The following is a 15,757-nucleotide window of genomic DNA, read 5'->3' as shown; positions in this document are numbered from 1 at the left end:
ACTCTTGAAGGAAGTAACCGATTTGGTCCATACTTTGCACATTGTGATATTTCTATCAGACTTAGATAAGGTTGCATTATGGACTCAATCGGTCCACTCCTTCGGGTACCTCCCACACAAAATTTCGGAAAAGTTCAGTTTAGGACCAGCTCTCGAATCGGTTCGATTTTTGTTATAACAACTTGTATTCACCTCCCCCAATACGACGGTACAAGTTTTATCTGGGGCAAGTCCATACTTCCTGAGAAAATAGCCTGAAAGGTGCAAAAAAACCTATGGCGGCACCCTGTATAGTGGTTGGAGCGCAAGATAATTCTCGAAGGGATCTGCCGATTCGGTCCAAAATTTGGACTTCGTAATATTTTGTCCAAACTTAGTTTAAGTTCGAAGATGGGTTATATCGGTCCACTCCTTCCGGTACCCCCCCCCCCCCCACAAATGTTCGAAAATGTTCGGAAAAATTGTGCGCACTACAACTCTTGAAGGGAGTGACCGATGTGGTCCATACTTTACACACCCTAATTTATTTACCAGGTATAGGTCAGATTCGAATATTTATTATATTTGTCCACTCCTTCGGGTACCTCCCACACAATATTTCAGAAAAGTTCACTTTAAGACCTGCTCTCGAATCACTTTACTTTCTGTTGAAGCAACATGTATTCGCTGCCTCAATTACGACATCCACTCCTTCGGCTACCACCCACACAAAATTTTGGGAAAAGTTCAGTTTAGGATCTGCTCTTGAATCGCTTTGATTTTTGTTGTAGCAATTTGTATTCACTGCCCCCCATACGACGGTATAAGTTTCATCAGGAGCAAGCCTATGGACTTCCTGCGAAAAGATACAAACAAAAAACCCTATGACACAGTGTGTAGTGGTTGGAGAGCAAGATAACTCTCGAACGGATCTGCCGATTCGGTCCAAAATGTGGCCTTCGTAATATTTTGTGCGAAGATAAGCCATATCGGTCCACTCCTCCACACAAAATTTCGGATAAGTTCACTTTAAGACCTGTTGTCGAATCACTTTAATTTCTGTTGAAGCAACATGCATTCGCTGCCTCAATAACGACGGTAAAAGTTTCTTAAGGTGCAAGTCCATACTTCTTGAGAAAACTGTCCGAAAGGTGTAAAAACCCCTATGGGGTTTGGCCTTCGTCATATTTTTTGTCAACTTAGTTTCAGTTCGAAGATGGGCAACAACTTTCCGTACTTCCCCCTCAGTATTTAAAAAAAATTTCACTAAAATGGTATGCATGATATTTCTTGAACGGGACAACCAATTTGTTCAAAACTTTGGCCCAAATTTAGTTTAACTTCCAAAATGGCCGATATGGATCTTCTCCTTAATGGACCTCCCCCAAAAAAATCAAAATGTGTGTCTAAGTACTGTTTTGGGGGCTGTTCGATGATCCTTTGGAAATGTATACCGATGCTGTTCGTTGTGGTCTTGTTTACAGCCATATTTGTTTTCCGTAGACAAGTCCATGCCTCCTGGCATACTGGTTCAAAAATTATACGATGACACACTGAAATGACTAGTGGGCGCGATATATATCAAAAATAAGATCCACTTCTGTAATGAACTATGTCGGTCCATTCCTTTAAGTACTTCCTCCGCAACACTAATCCTAATCCACATTCTTGTCGGCAAGTTCAAATGTTCAACAAGGGCCACAAAATTCATAAAAGGCCCTAAATACATTCGATCTGTCCGTAGATAATAGTTTCAATTCAGATAGGCTGAGGTTATATCTCTGTCGGCAAAAACTACTGATACTTTTTTACTTGTTTTGTTCTCCACAGCTAGGGATAACCCCTTAAACATAAATAATTTACAAAGTTGCCAATATCTCCATCTTTGACATTGTCCCAACTCCTCCTCCTTTCCTACCTTCGAAAATTTCGCAAACTTTAAAGGACATAAATTGTCCTTATCCAAATGAAACTAAAAGTTGTTTAACATTTTTATCAATTGCCTAAAATCTTGGCCAATAAATCCTTGATTTAAAGCTACTCTCTTTCTTTGCATTTGTTTTCTATTCACTCTTTCCCCTTATCTGAAAAAAATATTTTTTTAAATTGCGAAAGTATCCTTCACAAAGAGAAGAAAGAAAAAAAAAACAACAAAATGAATTCATGTTTGTGTGCCGGCTGAAATGGCAGGAAAATTGCACCAAACGAATCTATTGTTATTGCTACTTAAGACCAATTAACCTTTTTTTTATTGCTGACTTGTGTGTTTTTTATTTGACTTTTTATTTATTACCAACGAACGAACCAACCAAACAGCCGACCGACCGACCGACCAAACAACCCGCTAGTCAGCCACTAGATTCATTAGTCCGAACGTATGAATGAGTTTGGAAAACAAAACACATGCTGGAAAATGCCAACCAAACCATTGCCTACGCCACCAACTTCTTCTCTCACACCATCTTCTCCAAGCAAGAGCCTCCTCATGCAATTTTAAACTAAAAATCAACGAGTGTTTATTGCCGCTGCTGCTGCTGTATATACCGGGCAGGCACATGGGGCCGAATGACATACAGCTCTCTATGTGGGGGAATGTAGGTCTTCAAATAAGATTTAATTTTATGTTGCAAGTTGCAACTTGCAAAGTAAACAACAGTGTAGTGAAATAAGCCAAACAGAGCCTAGCTGGCTGCCATAAACGAAAACAACCGATATAAACAACAATGTATTTTTTGGGGGGAGAACAGGTGCGGAGCAACATATGGGGAATATATTTATAAGTGGGAAATTTTGGGTCTGAAAAATATATGGGTTTAAAGGGGGGTTTCAGTTGATAATATCTTTCAGCGAGAGTTTTGTCCAACATTTTTGATTAAATTTTGTAAAATAATTTTCGACTACAAATTTTAAAATATGTTTAAAATACTAAATACCAATTTTTAACAATTTTCTTTTTCTCTTTTCAGGTGAGTGAAACCTAACAAGTTCTTTTTCTATAATGGGCACAAAAGGCAAGTATTTTCAAATCTGTAGTTCAGTCACGGACCCCAATACAACATACGCAGACAGAATTATTTAACCCTGTGAACTGCTGAGTACCTCACGTACACAACCGGTGTAATAATCAGCATCTCGCGAAGATAGGTAATTTTATGGAGGTTATTGTGAATAAAAAGTCCCCGTGAATTTTTTCATATTCTACTTTAAGGGGTTATCCCTAGTTGTGCAGACCAAAAAACTCATTTTTCATGAATTTTTTTCAAATAAACTACCAATATTTTTAAGAATTTCTTTCTTTCATCTGAAAGAGCACATCGTACACGCAGAGAAAAAAATATGATTGATCCAACAATATTCGAAGAGCAAAATATGTATTGTAAAGATATTGTTAAATTCCAAATGTAGTATTGTAATTCCAACAATTGGGTTTTGTTAAATCCAAAAATAGTTTTTGTCAACTGGACAATAGTTCTCTCTTTTCTTCGAAATTTTTTTCTCTTCTCTTGCTATTCGATGCCGTGTTGAAAAAAAAAACAATTATGGTGAGTTTTGTTTGTATGACATGATGCCTTTATCTTTGTTTTTGTGTGTATGGATACCAACAATGAGACTCTTGTTTTTATTTGTTTCTGTTTTGTTTCATTCTTCTATCTTCATTGTGCTTTGTTATAACGGAGTTTGTTATGGCGTTTAATTATTCCTTATGTTGTGGTGGGTGCTTGTTGCTTTTTGTTTGTCTTTGTTGTCAGCCGATGCAGCAAACCATGTATTGTGTTCATCAGTGATTGCAATATTATACGCGACATTTATATCCAAGTTATGTGAAAAGTGTATATGAGAAGTATATACACTCAAATCAAAAATTTCTGTGCTGGTTTTCTGGGTTGACAATACTTTTTGTAAACAAAATTAGATTATGATAGTTCCTACAATCGGTATTGTTAACGATTTTTACAATATTGCGGAAATTCGAAAGTTGTTTTTGTTTTCTATGTTTGGAACAAAAGATGGTATTTTTGGATTTGGATTACAATGTTTGAACAAAACAAATACATTTTTGGAACCAAAACAAATATTTTTGTTCCAACAAAAGCGAAAAATATTTTTTCTCTGCGTGTAGTATAAGTTTTTGTTGCATGGTTAGGTTAGGTTTAAGGATGCGCAGCCCTCTATTAGAATAGGTGACTGCTTCACTCGGCGACCGTTGGTCCATTGTGTTCATCCTGTGTAGGCTATTTAAAGATGATGGAGGTGTGTTGTTGAGATGATTAAAGATGAAGGAGATGATAGAGTGCTGATGCAGCTTGATGAGATGAGGATGATAGAATAGAGATGATGAGATGTTGGTGAGTGTAGGAGATGTAGAGATTGACGCCAAGGAATTTTCTGGAAGTGTGAAAAGAATCTGATTATTAAGGGTTGTTAAGGACCTTGCCAAGCCATGCTAGATGACTGGCAAAGTTGAGTAGGACGATGGGATCAATGTTAGACAGGAAGGTCAGAGTGTCTATCTCATATCTGCCTAGTGTACGGCAGCAGATGTTCGACAGTCTCTATCTCCTCCGCATCTTCACATAGTCTGCAGTAGTCAATGCCACTGTCGTCCCATTTTGAAGTTAGGGACCTCACTCTGCAGTGACCTGTTATAAGTCCCACCGCGATTTTCAACCCTAACTTATAAAGTGAGAGGAGGGAAGTCGTTCTTCGACGAGAAACCACAGGCCAGATTGCCTTGGATACCCTACAACCAGGTTCCAATAGCCATCTTTGATGTGTTTTCTCATTGAAGATCTCCCGAAGTTTGCCGACGTAGTGGCAGATCGGTGGCCGGACGATTTCATCAACTGATAAGTCGATAGACCTGGGGCCACCTCGAGCCAGTTCATCTGCTACCTTGTTTCCCATGATGTTGCTCTGACCCGGAACCCAACATAGCTTTACGATATCGTGTATATCTTGCAGAGCTCTCCTACAATCAAGAATAGCTCTTGAATTTATGGTCCGTGACTTGATAGCCTTGAGGGCCGCTTGACTATCGACATATATAGTCACCGGTCCTGTAAGACTGCCTTCAAGGTCCTTTCACCAATTCAGCTGCTTTCTTGATAGCAAGAATTTCCGCCTGAAAAACACCACAATTATCGTCAAGCGTATATGAGTTTTTAATTAGTGGATTCTCCCCAGATGGCAGGAAGAACGCGTACCCCACGATTGGAACGTGAGCATCCTATGTCTAGTCCACAAGAAGGGTGATAAGACTGTGTGCTCCAATTACAGGAGCATAAGTCTGCTCCCTATTGCATATAAGATAGTATCTGGCATATTGTGTGAGAGACTAAAGCCTATGGTCAATGAAATTATTGGACTCTATCAGTGCGGCTTTAGACCTGGCAAATCCACCATTGACCAGATATTTACCTTGAGACAAATCCTGGAAAACACCCAAGAAATGCAGATCGACACCTTCCATCTTTTCGTCGATTATAAAGCAGCATTCGACAGCCCTATACGTTCAAAGGTGTTCCAAGCCATGTCTGATTTTGTCTGCAAAGCTCATTCGGCTTTGTAGAGTGACATAAACTGAGACGAGATCCTCAGATAGAATAGGAAAGAACCTCTCCGAAGAGTTTATTACCAAAAGAGGTTTCAGACAAGGAGACGGCCTGTCGTGTGATCTATTCAACATCCTGCTGGAAAAGGTCATACGAGACGCGAAGGTCAAAAGAAATGGAACGATATACACGAACAGCCATATGTTACTGGCTTATGCCGACGTCATTGACATCATGGGTCGATCGGTAAAGGAAGTAACTGACACCTTTGCAAAAGTCGAAAGAGAATCTGCTAAAGTTTGTCTGGCAGATAACGGCGATAAAAACCATGTTGATGGTATCGACGCGTAATCTGTCCATAAACCCCACACCATCTGTGAATGTTGGTACCTACAATTTTGAGGTAGTAAAGGGCTTCGTCTACCTCGGCACCGCCATAAACACAACAAATAACATCAGTTGTGAAATACGAAGAATAGTGTTGGCTAACAGATGCTACTTTGGGCTGAGTAAGCAGTTTAGGAATAAAGCCACCTCTCGTCAAACAAAAGTAACACTTTACAAAACACTGATACTACCCGTGCTAATGTATGGTTCCGTAGCATGGGTACTTGCTCAAGCAGATAAGGCGGTGCTTGGCGTGTTCGAGAGAAAAATTCTTCGAAAGATCTAAGGGCCAATCTGTGTTGACGGCGAATATCGGCGTCTTATGAACAACAAGCTGTATCAACTATACAATGACATCAATGTAGTTGAACGAATCGAGATACAACGATTGCGATGGCGAAGAATGATTGCGATAAGAATGAGTGATGATGAACCCGCTAAAAAGGCGTATAAATACGGGCCGCATGGAGGTTCTCGCAGATCTGGAAGGCCAAAGCTTTGTTGGAGCGAACAAGTGAAACGAGATATCATAAAGCTACATATCCCAGATTGGCAAACAGGGAGGATTGGAGATTTTTTCTTAGTTCGGCTTATGGAACAAATGTTCTGTAAAAGGCCATCTAAGTAAGTAAGTAAGATTCTCGCAGTAGACGCCAGCGCCAGGACCTTCTTCCATCTTGGACCCGTCTGTTTAAATTGCCAGACCGTCCAGAGGAGATATGCACTCGGCCCATGCGTCTCTGCTTGGGAAGATAACAGTTAAGGAGTCAAACTTGCATGACTTGTCACCTAACTCAAGTCGACTATCAACTAATTTTAGGACATTCGAGTGTCCAAAGTGTGAACCACGCCAACACCCTGACTCCCGGAATCTAAAAGCAGTTCTCGCCGCCTGAAACTGGATTAGGATGTCCAGAGGTTGGAGATCCAGGATGACGTTTAAAGCAGCTTGAGTAGTGCTTTTAATCGATCCGGTAATCAGCAGTGACGCGGTTCTTTGTACACTTGATAATTTGGAAAGTAACGCTTTGTTCTCAAGAGCTTGCCACCAGACCAGTCCACCATAGGTAAGTATGGGCAGGACCATGGTTACATACAGCCAGTGTACGATCTGTGGTCTCAATCCCCAGCTTTTCCCAATGGAGTCCAGGACTGGAGGCTCGAAATTGGGAATTTTGCGTTTCTCCCAGACCGTTCTTCTGGGCCCAGTTTGAAAGTTGTACTAAGGCTCCTTGCATGAGGTCAGACAGGGTTGGCAGGAATTTGCCACTTATCAGCACAACCACATCATCAGCATAAGCAACCACTTTGATCTTCAGCCGGTCAAAGCACGCAAGTATTTCATTTATTACCAGAAGCCATAGCAGGGGTGAGAGAACTCCTCCCTGCGGAGTGCCTCTGTTAACAGATTTCCTCACGGAACTCTCTCCTATACATGAGTTGATGATTCTACTCTTCAGCATCTCATCAATCCATTCCACAAGGACGGAGGAAATGCCTGTATTCCTGAGAGCATTGTGGCTTGATTCAAGCTTCACGTTATTGAAAGCCCCCTCTATATCGAGGAAGGACGCCAGCATGAAGCCTGAAGATCCAGTAACCTTTCTAATGTTTTTAAGAGAAAGAAAGAAAGACTAATTGGTCTGTAGTCTTTTGGTAGAGTATGACTTGGCTTCCCGCTTTGGGGATGTAGGTCACCTTAACCTCCATCCACAGACCAGGTATGTACGATAACAATAAACAAGCCTTGAACATTTCTACCAGGATTGATAGCGCCGACTCAGCCACATTCTGTAGCATTGCCGGTATTATACCATCCGGTTCCGGTGATTTATTAGGCTGGAAACTGTTGATCGCCCACCGAATTCTTGTGTGATTAGTTATTCTGTCAATCAGCTGTTCATCTTCGACAGTTCGGACTCGACTGTGACTTGCTGTTGGAAAGGCTCCGTCGAAGTCAACAAAACCGGGAAAATGAACCCCTGACAGCAGATCCAAAGTCTCTAGACCGGAGTTAGTCCAGGAATCGCTCCGTTTAATACTACCTATGGATTTTGGGTCCTTAGATATTATCTTACGGAACCTTGCAGCTTCACTAACTCCTTCTATCGACTTGCTGAAACTAACCCAAGAATTTCGCTTAGCTTTCTTGATTTTACTCTTGTACTTATTGAAATTGACCTTGTAGGCATCCCAATCCGTACTGTGTTTCGTCTTACTGGCTTTATTGTAGGATTGCCTTGCTGCTTTACGCAGCTTGGCTAATTGTTTGGTCCACTACACCGGTTGGGATTTCTTCCCCGGATAGGTGATTGGACAAGAGTCCTCATAGCTCGTCAGAAGGGTTTTGGTTAGGGAATCCACAGCTCTCTCAACCTCCTCGACAGTATGGAGAGTGTTACTTCCACTTAGTTTTGAGTCCGTCAGAGCTTCGAATTTACCCCAATCCGTCCTCCTGGAAGTTTTGTGGTAAATGGCTACCTGCGAAACCCTTTTTTATACCCTCAGCCTTTAGGCTAGAAAGGGTATATACACTTTCATACGGGCAAAATGTGCCTCATCGAAATAATGATTTTAGACCCCAAGTATGTTTGGACGAAATGTGTTTCAGACAATTTGGAGTCGATTGAGCAATGTCCGTCCGTCTGTCTGTCTGGCTGGCTGAAGCGCACGATAACTCTCGAACGGATCAACCGATTCGGTTCAAAATTTGGCTTTCGTAATATTTTGTCTAAACTTAGTTTAAGTTCGAAGATGGGTTATATCGGTCCACTTCTTCCGGTACTTCCCCCACAAAAGTTCGAAAATGTTCGGAAAATTTGTACGCACGATAACTCTTGAAGGGAGTAACCGATTTGGTCCATACTTTGCAAATAGGGAAATGTCTACCAGACTTAGACGTGATTCCAATATGGACTTAATCGGTCCACTCCTTCTGGTAACTCCCACACTAAATTTCGGATAAGTTCAGTTTAGGACCTGCTCTCCAATCGCTCTGATTTTTGTTTTAGCAACTTGTATTCTCCGCCCCCTACACGACGGTAAAAGTTTCATCAGGGGCAAGTACATACTTCCTGAGAAAATAACCTGAAAAAAAACCCTATGACTCCGTGTGAGGTGGTTGGAGCACAAGATAACTCTCGAACGGATATGCTGATTCGGTCCAAAATTTGTCCTTAGTAATATTTTGTACAAACATAGTTTAAGTTCGAAGATAAGCCATATCGGTCTACTCCTTCAGGTACCTCAACCACAAAAGTTCAAAAATGTTCGGAAAATTTTTTCGTACGGTAACTCTTGAAGGGAGTGGCCGAACAGGTCTATACTTCACACGTCCTAATATATCTACCAGATATAGATCAGTTTAAAATATGGACTATATTTGTACACTCATCCGGTACCTCCCACACAAAATTTCGGATAAGTTCACTTTAAGACCTGCTATCGAATCACTTTGATGTTTGTTGAAGCAACTTGCATTCGCTGTCTCAATTACGATGGTAAAAGGTTTTTGCAGGGACAAGTCCATACTTCTTGAGCAAACAGCCCGAAGGGTGTAAAAACCCCCTATGGCACCTATGTAGTGGCTGGGGTCACACTTCCTTAATGGTCAATCCATTCCTTTAAGTATCTCCTCCGCAAAACTTTTGATCTTTAATCCTAATCAACATTTTTGTCGGTTTATACGCCCAAAATTTTTAAAACCACCTCAATACATAAGTTTTTTCGAAAAAAAAAAATTGTTTCAATATTCACAGGCTGAGGGTATATCTCTGTCGGCAAAGTCGACTGATACTTTTTACTTGTTTGTAAAAGCGTTTTGCCGTATATATTTGTGGGCATTTTAAAAACCTAATAATTTTGTCTTTAAGCGGAACAGAATTAAAAAAGATTAGATTGTTTTAAAAAAAATTGTGAACTGTCAGATTTCGATTTTAATGAACAAATTGTCCTTTTCGTCCAAAAATCGGGCAAAAAATGTTTTAAAAAATCTGTCTCGCTTAAAGACAAAACTTTTACGTATTTAGTAAGCTCGCCAATTTATATAAAGATCGTTCCCTTCGTTTTCGAGCTATCGTTGGCACCGACTTCAAAAATGTCATTTGGAGAAAAAAACACGTTTTAAATTGTGCATCTACACACAAAATACAACGAGTTCTTAAATTTGAATGGTCATATCTCAGCCATTTTTGCTCCGATCGACTTGAAAATTTTTGTGGCATACTTTGTACTACTCTGTACTTCAAAATAAGCCAATAAAATTTTTTCGATGTTTTGAAAGTGATAAGTAGAGGAAACCCTTTAAGTTGGCACAACAAAGAGACAAAACTCACGGCGAGTTTTCATTCAGAACAACCCCCTATGTCAGCGTGTGTTGGTGTCCATGTCTACTACACTCATACCTCTTTATACGGCCCCTCTTTTTACGGCATTTCACTATAACGGTCTGTTTAAATTATGGAACACCTTCGCTTTACGGCGCTTTGTGTCTCGTTATACGGCCAGAAGAAATTTACCGTTTTGCTATGAATTGTAAAAAAAAGCATACATACACTCACCAAAAAATTATCCAAACATTTTGAAAGAGATTATACGTAATGGAGGATATTGTCCCGAACAGGTTTTTAATGTTGACGAGACAGGGTTGTACTGGAAGCGAATTCCGGAACGAACTTTTATTTCAAGAGATAAAAAATCTACATCTGGTTACAAGGTGGCCAAGGAAGAACTCACATCTTTGCTCTGTGGTAATGCTTCTGGAGACTTCAAACTTAAACCATTGTTGGTTTATATGTATGTCCGAAAACCCGAGAGCTTTTAAAGGATTGGTCAAAAAGCAGTTACATGTTATACGGAAGTCTAACAAGAAGACTTGGGTGACTAAATATCTTTTTGTGGATTGGTTCAAAAGTAATTTTTGTCCAGTAGTGAAAGCCTATTTGCAGAAAAAAATTTAAGTCACAAGGCATTACTCCTAATGGAGAATGTTCCAGGACATCCGAAATATGCGTTTCTCTTATTCAACCTATGGATCAAGAAGTCATTGCAAATTTTTAATCATATTACTTACGAAGAACTTTACATCAAGTTATAAACAAAAGTGATGACAAATCTTCAATAAAAGAGGTGTGGAAAAATTATTCAATCAAGGATGCCATTAAAAATTGTGAATTCAAACCTTATTTTTACAATAAATCGGAACCGATCTCTTACTGTTAATATGGATTTGTATGAAATGTATTGCCTCGCTTTACGGCGTTTCGCTTTACGGCCGATATTTTGGGAACGTATCTATGTCGTATAAAGAGGTATGAGTGTATAACCATTCTATACAAAATCTCTTTTCTAATATCCTAAAAAAAAACAGAAAAAAATCTTTAGGTTCCCCTTCCAAAAGTTTGAATTTTCCCACGCTCCTGCCCCAAATTGTGTTTATTATTGCAAATTTTGTAAGTGAAACGTTAAACGAGAAGAAAAAAAACACAAACTTAAAAAAGCGGCAAAGCAATGCAACAACAATTCATTCGTCAAGTGCAACAAAATAACAACCACCAACCGAACCTCTCCCTTTCTCGTCAAAAACATCTCTTCACTTCTTTAGAACGAGGTCAAAACATTAAAGACCTCGTTGATTTTTATTTAAATTGAGCAGAAAAATAAGACGCAATACAAATCATCGAATTCCTCCGAATCATCCTTGGAGATATTTTGAATATTAAAACAATGCCACAATTACAAACTACGCACTATTCGTTTGACCCCAAATTATGGACAAGTAGTGGCCAATGGAAAAATTTAACGATTTGTTTGTTTCTTATATAAAATAGGCCGGGGCGATTTGAATGTTAGAAAAAACACCTTAATGGTTCCATCGCGTTTCTGATTCCTGGGTTTGTACTGAGCAAAACAACTACTCCAGACGATATGCCTTCGGTGGAAATCCACGTTTTTTTGGATATTTTGGCATATAACACGAAAATTATTGAGATTTTCGATCCAACACTAGGACTAAAATTGTAGTCAAGACAACAATAAAGATCTCTCTAGTACATCACAAAATTTGAACGCTTCTTCAAGAAGTTTTGACTTTGTGGATAAAAAACTTCAAGTCAAATAAGGGAGGCTCGATTTTCACCGTAGACATATGGTCTAGTGGATTTTTTTGTTCAGTATAATCCCAGGAATCAGAAACGCAAAGGGCCCATTAAGGTGTTCAAATCGCCCCACCCTAATATAAAACCTGTAGACGGTCCTTTATCTAGACAAGTAAAAAAAGAAGAGAGGTCCCCGAAGGAGTGGACCGATATAGTCCATATTCCTACCTGATACATAAATGGATGAAATAATACGATATGCAAAGTTTGGACCATTGACGAACCCCCTGCGAGTGTTGTCTTGCGGATTTGCCATTTTAGTAACTTAAGGACTTGCCCACGAAAAGATGTACAGTCTTAAAGTGAGCCGCAAGGCCAACCTGCTAAAGAAAAATTTAAAACGATCCGAGAGAAGCTCTTAAACTTCACTTTTTCCAAATTTTGTGTGGGAGGTACCCGAAGGAGAGGACCGATATAGTACATATTCGAACCCGATATATATCTGGAATAAATAATACAATGTGTAAAGTTTGGATCAAACTGTACTTTTTGCAAACTTTGTGTGCGAGGTAACCGAAAGAGTGGTCCGATGTAGTCAATATTCGCAGATGGTCTGATCCAAGAGAAACGACGGGTTGTCAGGTTATGTCATTTGTCAGACTAGGTGACACAATCTTTATGGCACTGTCCTCTAATCCTGTTGTTGTTGTACAGTGTTTGTTATTATGTTTGTATGTTCGTTCTTCTGTTCAATCTGGATCTGGGTCTCTGGGATGTAACCACAGATCCACTGGAGTTGGATGAGTAGGTTTGGCTGGGCAGTTGAAAAGGTGTTTTGTATCGTGCGGGCCCATGCCGCATACTGGGCAGATGTCTTGCATGGCACGATCGATTTCCGCCCAATAAGAATTTTGGGCGACTGCAATATCTTGAGCGTAGTTGAGCCAAAACTACTCTGGTTTGTCGTGGCAGCTGACGCTCCTCAGCTGCAGCGATAGATGGGGGATGCACTCCGAGTACTTTATTCACACTATAATTGCTTAAGGCCTTGGCAACTGCGTCCGTGTGAATGCTATTCAAACCTGCTTGATATGGTTGTTGATCTAGGGGTTCTCTCCTGTATTGTTGGACCTCTCCCTCTAGAGCATGGATATCCTTCCTGATCTGCCTGAATGTGTCGGGCCTACCCACAAGATGGTGATTGGGATAGCTAACACGGTAACATCCAAGCAGGTAATGCAACGAAAGCATCTCATTGTGTTGCTTTACTGGAAGAATCTTTGCCTCCTCATGTAGATGGTCCACTGAAGATTTGTGGAGGCACCCTGTTGCTGTTCTCAGGACGGCATTCTGGCAAGTTTGAATCTTTTTCCAATTCGTATCACATAATCTCGGGGACCAAACTGGAGCCGCATAGCTTACCACAGACCGACCTATCGCGATATATGTGGTCAACAAGGTTTCTTTATCTGCAGCCCCAAGTGCTGCCGGCTAGGGACTTGAGGACCTTGTTCCTACTTTTCAGTTTGTCGCAGATAGCTGTGGCGTGCGCGCACTACGTGAAAGTAGTGTCGAATGTGACCCCTAAGATTTTGGGGCAGTTTGTGGTCGGAATTCTGCTACCGTCGACCACGACATTCAATTCTCTTCCAAACTGCGCTGTCCATGTGGTGAATAGAGTGGCTGTTGATTTTGTGGCGGAAATCTGCATATTCCTCGAATGGAAAAAGGTAGTAAGATCGGTTAAATAGTTATTCAGTCTCTCAGAGATGTCATCAGGATAGGTACCCGACGCCATGATCGTGCAATCATCCGTTACGATCTCGATGCCGTCTGGAGGGGCGGAATACAGGAGAGGTTGAGGTTAAACAGTTCCGGAGATTTCACCCCACCTTGGGCAACTCTCTGTTTTACTCTACGGGGTTTGGACTTCTCGTTCCTGAATTCCACGTGCGACTGGCGTCCACACATATAATTGACTATCCAACGTTTCAAGCTTGGCCGGAGGGTTGTCTGCTCAATGTCCTCAAACAGCGTGGAGTGCCTGACTGTATCAAAGGCTTTTGATAAGTCAAGCGCCACCATCACTGACAAATATGTGTGGTAATGGCGTGCAGCGCAGTTGTCGTGCTGTGCTGCTTACGGAATCCATGCTGATGATCGGGAACTTGATAGCTTTTTTTGATACTGGGGAGGACTAAGGCCTCAAGGGTCTTTGCTACGGGCGACAAAAGCGAAATCGGTCTGTACGATTCACTTTTGCTGGCATCCTTGCCGGGCTTCCGTAGTGGGATCACCCTGCCCATTTTCCAGACTTCGGGAACAATGAGGGTGGATAGCGACAAGTTGAGAACTTTAGTGAGATACTCATCCTGCTTCAACATTACCATGGAGATTTCATCAGGGCCCAACGCTTTAAATGATTTAGCCTTCCTGATGGCATTGGCAACATCATCCATTGTAAACTGTGGTGGTTCCTCCTCGGCAGGAAGAGATCTGATGCAACGTAATACTCTTCTCTTCGCCCTGTCACTCTCGGGGTGCTCGACAAACCGTCGATTGAAATAACTTGCGCACCTCTTCGGGTCAGTCAACGTAACATTGTTGTTGTTGTAGCAGCATATAATGCTGTGTTGGCAGCCGCTGGTCGAAACACTTTTGGTTTCGGGTCAATCCGGTACGTAAGAACCCGCTGCCGTGGGATTGAGTCAACGTAAGTCAACGTAACGTCGCCAAACGTGACTGAGTTCCTATCTTCCCTTCTTCCAGGGTTCGAGAGTGACTTAAACGTTGCCCACAATTCACCTATATATCGGGTGGCCTGCTAATGGAGACAATTATGGGGAGATGGTCTGATCCAAGGGAAATGACGGGTTGCCAGGTAACGTCATTTGTCAGACCAGGTGACACGATGGTTATGTCTGGCGAGCTGTGACACTCTCCTCTAATTCTGGTAGGGGCGTCCTCATAGACCGTGCAAAACGTAGAGCTGTAAATCTGCTCAGCCAGCGCTTTACCTCTCTGCTCGTTTCCGAGGGCCGAATGACACATTTCATGATGCGCAGTTAAGTCCCCCAGGGCTAAAAAAAGAGGGCTAATGTTAGGCACGTAATCTGAGATACAGCTATTTCTCGGCGGGATATATACGTTCAGCAACTCTATCTCGGCAGTTCCACACCTGACTGCTACCCCCATACATTCCATGTACGGGTCATTAGAGACAGGCTCAAGCGAGATAGGTCTGTATTGGACAGACTGGTGCAATAGGAAAGCTAATCGCCCACCTCCACTTGTGGTGCGATCCTTCCTTAGCACGTTGTAAGCATCGCAACGTTGTAAGCTACAGTTGTTGTTGAGCTTGGTTTCTTGCACCGCAGCGACCTTGATATACCTCCGACTCATGAAGTCTACTATTTCCTCGATCTTACCTTGGAGTCCATTGCAATAAAATTGCAAAAAGGATGCATTTTCCGGGATTGGGACAACAACGGCTGGTGTTAAAGGCTGCGTGTGCGGTTGTTGTCGAGGGGACTGCGGGGGAGTCTCATAATCAGATGACAGGGGGTGTTTCGTAATCCGATGACGACTCACTGGGGACTGTATTCACACAGCATGCAGCAACATAGTCCCTGTCGTAGTCCCTCACGTGGATAAGTCCAGAGCAACCCCTTAGATGCACCCACTCCTGACATCTATTGCATCTCATCGAATGCTGGATGTGGGTGAAGATGCTGATGTGACAAA

At 41.5% G+C, this 15,757-nt stretch overlaps 1 protein-coding gene across 5 annotated transcripts in view; it reads left to right on the top strand.

The window, feature by feature from the left end:
* LOC141401022 (uncharacterized) overlaps positions 1–15,757 on the top strand; it is a 208,175-nt gene that overhangs the window by 150,969 nt on the left and 41,449 nt on the right. For 2 of the 5 annotated variants that reach the window (XM_073980820.1, XM_073980821.1), the window contains one exon: positions 2,946–3,123. The exons of 2 other annotated variants lie outside the window; for them this stretch is intronic. The gene's annotated coding sequence lies outside the window, so the exon portion shown is untranslated. Of the gene's footprint in view, positions 1–2,633; positions 2,727–2,945; positions 3,124–15,757 lie in introns of those variants that run through there. One more of the 5 variants, XM_073980822.1, reaches the window with a different exon arrangement.

Source organism: Musca autumnalis, unplaced genomic scaffold (assembly GCF_047663935.1).
Source record: "Musca autumnalis isolate F117 unplaced genomic scaffold, ASM4766393v1 scaffold_4, whole genome shotgun sequence".
Taxonomy (NCBI): Eukaryota; Metazoa; Arthropoda; class Insecta; order Diptera; family Muscidae; genus Musca; species Musca autumnalis.
The sequence above is the reverse complement of the archived record's forward strand: the minus strand, read 5'-3'. Positions and strand labels throughout refer to the sequence as shown.